At 29.9% G+C, this 7,756-nt stretch overlaps 1 pseudogene; it reads right to left on the minus strand.

Moving 5' to 3' along the window:
* Positions 1-422: 422 nt before the first annotated feature.
* LOC110621466 lies at positions 423-1,193 on the minus strand (annotated as a pseudogene).
* Between the last annotated feature and the right edge of the window lie 6,563 nt (positions 1,194-7,756).

The raw sequence follows: 7,756 nt of genomic DNA on the forward strand, positions 1-7,756 counted from the left end.
AAATTAGTGGAAATACATCACACCTCAAATTTATAACTAGAAACAGCGACACCACTAGATAAGAGTTAGACTATTTCATAGTTAGAACAAGTGACATTAGGGGAGGTGCTAGCTTAATCTCGAACTGCTTGACACAAAATTTATATATAAATAGTGTATCAAAAGTTGTACTAATAAATCTATATTGCATTGCTTATAGAGTTAAACATAGTGAGTTATATTTAAAAGGAAAAATTACTTTTTAGTCCCTGAAGTTTAATGTAATTAACACTTTCGTCCCTCTATTTTAGCGACCCAACACTTAAGTCCCTCACTTTCTCTTCCGTCCAAATTCATACTCCTTCCGTTCAAAATAGCCGTTTGGTCAAAGAGTCAAAGGTGAGAGGAGAGAATTTTTTCTAAAAATACCCTTAATGAACTTGTTAAAACCCCCTCAACGTGAAATCTCTCAATCTCTCTTCTCTTTCATATCTTCTGAAATTGCCCCATTTCTCCAAGTCATAAGCAGTAAAATGTTTGCAACAAGTAGACAGCAGAAGCCCATCGTCAACTTCTCTCAACACCCTTCTCTCTCTAAATCCACCACCACTTCCCCGATCAGCACCACCACCACCAATCTTCCAATCCCTACCTTGAAAACCCTTGACATACTCAATAGCATAAGCAGAAGCCAACATAGGATCCTCCCCAAGAGTTTCTTGGCCTCTCCCCCATCTGAGGTCCCTAAAAACATTAATATTAGGAGCCCAAAACATTTGCCCAACATTATACATTGCCCTAGCCTCAATAGTAACAGCTGATCCAATCAATAAACAAAGTGTCCTATTGAAAGCAGCAACTGATACAATAACTTGAGGGAAACCTGCAGCTGAAGAAACAGGTCCACTTTCAAAGGAGACACCAGGACCATTAGTGGCAATTCCATGGAGAGACTCAAACCACCATTCATAAGGTGGGATTCCAAGTCTTGGAATCCCTAAAGCATTATTTGAGAGTTCCAATATAAAGAGATGAGAGAGTGAGCTCTTGCAGAAACAGAGAGAGATTTGTTGCAGAAGGGGTAGGAGTTATGGTGAGGAGACTGACATGGGAATTGAGGGACCAGTGATTTGAGGGATCAGTGATTTGGAGATGGAGAGTTGGAGAAATAGTATGACGAGGAAGAAGAAGAAGAATCTATAGTGAAGAGGCATTGGGTTTGGGTTTCATGATTTTGAAATAGCAGGACTTTTAGTGAGGGTCAGTTTTGTCAATTCATGTGTCCCAAATGGCTATTTTGAATGGAAGGACTATGAATTTGGACAGAAGAGAAAGTGAGTGACTTAAATGTTGGGTAACCAAACTAGAGAGACAGAAGTGTTAATTACATTAAATCTCAGAGATTAAAAAGTAATTCTCCCTATTTAAAATGAAAATGACTTATAATAATATTTTAATATTTTCAAGTCTTAATAACTGAATCATAAAAAGCTCAACTAAAGAAATATATATATATATATACACACAAACGAGTAGAAGACAACTCACTTCAGAAGGTGCTCAGGAGTTTTCTGACGTGCTAACTTGAGATACTTATTAGATCCAACATGCTTACCTAAATGAAATGGACCTCTAAATAGGGGTGAGCATTCGGTCGGTTCGGTTCAAAATTGAATCGAATCAAATAAACCAAAAACCAAAATTTTAGTGTTTATGAAAATCGAATCGAACCGATTTTGGTCAGAAACCGAATCGAATCGGTCTGATTTGGTTCAATTCGGTTCGGTTTGATCGGTTTCGAATTTTAATAATTTTTTTATTTTTTACATTTTATTTTTAGTATTTTAAAATTTAATTAAAATATTTTAATTTTAATATGATTTAATTTCTCTATATTATTAAAAAAATATATTATTATCACTAATCGGTTCGGTTCGGTTTTTTCGATTTTTTTCTGATCAAAACCGAACCAAACCGAAATAACTGAAATTTTTGAAATTAAAAACTGAACCGAACCGAACCGAAATGTATAAAAAACCGAACTAAAATTTTAAATCCGTTTGGTTCGGTCGGTTTTTTCGGTTTGAATCGAATACTGCTTACCCCTACCTCTAAAGGCTCAAAGTATAACTCTTGTAATGACCCAACCTTGTGGGCCAAACCGGCACTAGGACTTAGGCCAGCATAAGGCCCCCAAAGTCCGTAGTAAGCCTCAAATCACATCAAACCCAAATTTTAGTCCAAAAGAAAAGCCCAAAATCAAGAAATTAAACGGACAGAGTTTCGTCATAAACTGGACATACCAACAAAGAAAAAACTCACCCGACCTGCGTATGAATAGAACCCAACAACTTAGGGAGTTCAGCTCATCCTCACAATCCACAACATTCTCAAATAATAATAAAAAAAATAGTAATAACACATAGAGCTTAGCTCTTCAAAGGAAATCCAATATCACAAAAATATATTAGTATGGAGGAATAATGCTCACTTCCCAAGTATTAAGTCTTACAATTATTGCAGAATTTCTATAGTTAAAGTTTATAAAAAAAAATAAAATAAAATGATAACATAGATAGTCCTGCAAGAAAGATTTGCAGGTCAATCTTTCAAGGAAGCCAACCTGTCAACTGGAGAAAAAATATTTGAATAAGAGTGCGGTCGATACTGATTACCTATAAAGACGTATCGACATTTATCAAACATTAATCACAAATGGAAAAAGTAAATCGTAGAAGCAAAAATACGATTCTAAAAATTTACCAAATTTTCGATAGAGTTTTCCTTGTGGCTATATCTAACCCTTGGAAAGAAAACTCAACAGCAACCACACAAGGTGTGAGGCCTAACAACAAATTTCACAATGCCCAACGAGGCCTATAACAATCCTAATTCTCTGTCCAAATCTCTCCATCCAAGAAAATTATAAAAACATTCTTATGAGTTCTTTTAAATGTTGTTAAGTACTTAAAATTTATTTTAAATATTTATTACAATCATATAATATTTTATTAATTAATTATACATATTAATTATAGTTTAAAATTATATAATTTGAGTTCAAGTTTACCTTTGCAAAAATAAATACCTAAAAGGCGTTTAAGACATTTGAAATTGGTGGAAACGACTGCAAACACAGGCGTTGCGAGCTATTGAGACTGTGAATACACTTTTGAAATGCCCAAAATTCACTGATCATAGATTCAAAAACAGTTCGTCAAAATTCCTTTCCGATTGTCTAATATCGACCAATTTTATTTTGTTCATTTATCGAATCGAAGCTTATAGAATATAGTTCATGATTATTGGGTCTGATCATTGAAAATAGTCTTCGATTGGTCAAATAATGACAAAAGGTTGCACTATCTCTCTCCTCTCCAATGCTGAAAATAAAATTCAAATCCAGCAAAATTGGTCCCATCCGAAAGCTCTCTTCACCAGAAGTCCATATCTAATGGAATCACTTTGATGGAATGTTTGGATTACAAAATATGATATTTTAAAATTCAGAAAATTATTTTCTCTCTCTTCACGATTTGCCCTCTCTCCCGAAATTCAACGTGATTCTAGCTATGAGAGAGTCACTGGAAATGCACCTGGTCAAAGTATTTTGAGTTTTCGGTGGTGATGGGACGGTGGTCGGTGAAAATAGAAGAAGGAAGGAGAGAAAGAAAGAAAGAAAGAAAGAAAAGAAAAGAAGAGAGGAAGAAAGAGAGGGAGAGCGTAATGGGGCATTGCTGTATATTTTCTTTTTTCTTTTCTAACTTTAAATAAAAACTACAAATTTTCTTAATCTTTTAAAATAATTCAAACCAGTACAAATCCTTTTAAATAAACCATTTGAGTTCCAAATATTTAGTTAATCCTCACAATTTATCTACATATTTATAGAATAATTACTTAAAATGATATTAATTATTTTATAATCTAAATAATTAATTATTTTATAATCTAAATTAATTATTTTATAATCGATCAATGATATTAATTATTTTATAATCGATCAATGATATTAATTATTTTATAATCGATCAATGATATTAATTATTTTATAATCTAAATTTTCTTAATCTTTTAAAATAATTCAAACCAGTACAAATCCTTTTAAATAAACCATTTGAGTTCCAAATATTTAGTTAATCCTCACAATTTATCTACATATTTATAGAATAATTACTTAAAATGATATTAATTATTTTATAATCTAAATAATTTAATATTAAAATATATTTAATTGAGTAAATTTAATAATTCGGTTATTATAGTAGTATATATAAATAATTCTTTTAAAACACTATAATTTAATATATTAAAATTAAAAATTAAAATTATGAAAACACCCATATATAATAAAATAATATGATATACTAAAATAATAAATATATAAACCAATTAAATATTAATAAAATTTAAAATACGACTTTAAATAATATAATTATAGTAACTCAATATCATTATTACATTACGTTACAATACTTACTAATAAATTAATAACTAATAAAATAATAAATAATAAAATAAATATTTTTCATATTATTCTCTTTTAAAATATTAGGAATTAATAAAAATAATAATTTAAATATTAATAAAATTTAAAGTACTACTTTAAATAATATAATTATAGTATCTCAATATCATTATTACATTTACATTACAATATTTACTAATAAATTAATAATTAATAAAATAATAAATAACAAAATAAATATTTTTCATATTATTCTCTTTTAAAATATTAGGAATTAATAAAAACAATAATTTAAACATAAAAACAATATATACATAAATAAATAATATAAAAGAAATTTACCAATGCCAACTAGACCCAATCAATAAACTACTTGGTACATCCTGTTGTAAAATTTCTAACCTAAGAAATGTTATGTTAAATGAAAAAAAAAAATAGATATAAGTTAGAAACATAACAAAACAAAATTAAGCTAATTGAATAAAACATAATTAAGAGTGAAACTGCATAATTGTGCAACAATTTAGTGAAAGGGATAAGATAGCATATCCATACAATCTCATACAAGGAATCCTTTACAAAGCCTTCCCAATCCGAAAGAAGCTATTTTAAACTGTTAGGAACACACCAACTCAAAACCCTCCATTTGCAAAAATAACACCAAATAGACTAAGAGAAGAGGCAATGCAAGAACATATGGTTATTTGTTTCCATAGTAATATTACAAAAAGGACAATTGTATAAAAATTCATAATTCCTCTTCTAAATAACAAATCTCTAGTTGAGAATTTTCCTAATAAAGCTAGTCAATATAATATCTCAACTTTTGGTAGAGCTAGGCCCTTCCATACACCAGCAACGAAGCTAAAGGAATTTGATGCCTGAGATTGAATCATTGATAAACATGCTAATTTAACACTACAATTTTCCTTAGCTTTAAATTTTCAAATCATTTTGTAGTAAACCTCCACATCTTTTAAAATATTAAAAAGAGTGCCTCTTTAGGATAATTACTAATCTCTCAATTTTCTTCTCCTATGGAAACACTAAGACTAGTGAGCTCAATCCCAAAAACACATGTCTTTTACTTCTTCAGATTAATCCATTGATATGGAAAAAATAGTAGGAAAAAGCTTATCCAATGAGTCATTATGCTAATACAAACATCACTCTAAAATTTACAAAATTTCCCATTTTCTAATCCCATTCTGATGCCATTTATGAAGAGAGGATCATCTTTAAGACAAAGGAATTAGATTTATAAATGAATGGAGCTTCTCTATCTTATGACGTGGTTTGTATAGGTTGATTAATGGCAAAAGATTCATTCATAGCATTTTCCACAGAGTCTCAACTAGCATTAAAGTGGTTCTCATAGTTGATAAAATAATAGTTTCTTCTTTAATTAGAGGAGATGAAGGAGAAGAAGCAACAAAGGCAATAAAGAGAAGCAAAAGAGGGATGAAGAAAATTTCAATGAAGAAGGTTTTTAATAAAAGAGGGAAAAACAATCATGAGCTCTATGCAAGGGAGCGGAAAATGATGGTTAAAGGAGATCTTAGGTGAGAGAGAGAGCTTAACCATGAGCTAGTTTTATGGACACGGGCGAACATAAATATTAAACCATGGTTACTAATTCAACATGATTTTTATCCTTTAGAGTCCTATGTTGATTTAAGAGTAATTCTATTTGGTTAAGACAATCTAATGTTAAAGCATTCTTATAATTTTTTTTCTTAACTCACAATTCAAGTTAGAATGAACTAGAATTCGAATATGTGGTTCCAATTCTAATTTGATTTAGATTGAATAGGAAAAGGAAGAATCTGTCTCCCTCCCCTCCTAAATTTGAGTTGATATCAATCTCTTAGAATCGACCATCAGTTTTAGATACAAACTGATAAATGACTGATCAGACTACGTCAGGAATTTTAATCAATATCATTTGGTTAAGATGATAGAAGAGAAAATAAATTAGAAACCGAAAAATCTTATTAAAATTTTTCAAAGATTGAAAAATAAGTTTCAAATAGACCAGAAAAACTATTTATAATAAATAAAAAAAAATCATAATATGCAAAATTATAAACATTCAAAAAATAATTAAAATAAAAATTGACCCCTAAACAGTAGAATTTTCATGTCGAATTTTGTGACAGACTTGCGACCCTCATCATACTTTTAAAAGTCGTGCATCGTGGGTCTCAATCGGATGTGCAAAAGTTAGATTCGGTTCAAATCTGCTGTAAAATCCAAAGTTAGTTGCTTCTTATCATAAATTATCCCTAAATCAATATAAATTTAAAGAAAATATGATTTCTCTACAAATTTATTTATATTAATTTTTTTAAATAAATTATTATTTAGTTTCTAAATTATAATGGAATTGACTTACTTCTCATATTTATGAACACAATAGTTAGTCTTTGAGTTTTAATTATGGCATACACTTTTGTACCTCCATTTATTTCTTTTAACTTTTTTCATTAATAGTAAACACATCTGATGTCAAGATTATTTCATTACAGGCATTTCTGTTCCTAAGTTTCTAATATCATTGATGCTATTCTAGATAAAATATTGGATAATTTGTCTTCCTTAGGTGAGCTTGACCAGTAAAACAGAATAAGGTAACATGCAAATTAATTAACTGTCACAACCACTTTGACACCTACATTAATAAAGAAAAATAAAGGTTTTGGTTGTATCTGCGAGGCTAGAATCTATTTACCAGACTAGCTTGTCGCCTTTCTATCTATAGGCTTGGAGCATTAATCTTATGAGACTTTCTGTCTACCCAAAACATGAAGGGAAAACCTCTTTATCTAAGTATACTAGATATTCTCCTAATGCCCATGCATAGAGTCCTTGTAACAACAGAATGAAGAATCCCTTTTGGAGTATAAGAGTCCAATGCAAATCCTGACTGAACTCTTAAATCCTCTTTTTCGTGTCATGGCATATTCGAGTCGCTGTCATGTCACCCGAGTAATTATGATTTGTTATATGAAAAGTAAATCAGGTGCGAGTGGCGATTTTGAGTGATGTTGTATCAATTATTAATACGTCTGCTACTCAAGGGCAACTTTTTAGTCTGTTGACTAATTGTTAAAGTAATGAAAATGGATGAAGAGACCAAATACATAATGGAATTATTGTGATGGATTAAATCATATATTCACTTCATCTCATAAAAATAGACCCATTTTTATTTTTCAATCATTCCAAATTATAGGTTACTTTCTTTTTTTAGATATTAATTTATTTTTTAGCTTACTAATATACCCATATTTAATATGGGTTGGCTAG

The sequence above is a fragment of the Manihot esculenta genome, chromosome 8, assembly GCF_001659605.2.
Source record: "Manihot esculenta cultivar AM560-2 chromosome 8, M.esculenta_v8, whole genome shotgun sequence".
NCBI lineage: Eukaryota > Viridiplantae > Streptophyta > Magnoliopsida > Malpighiales > Euphorbiaceae > Manihot > Manihot esculenta.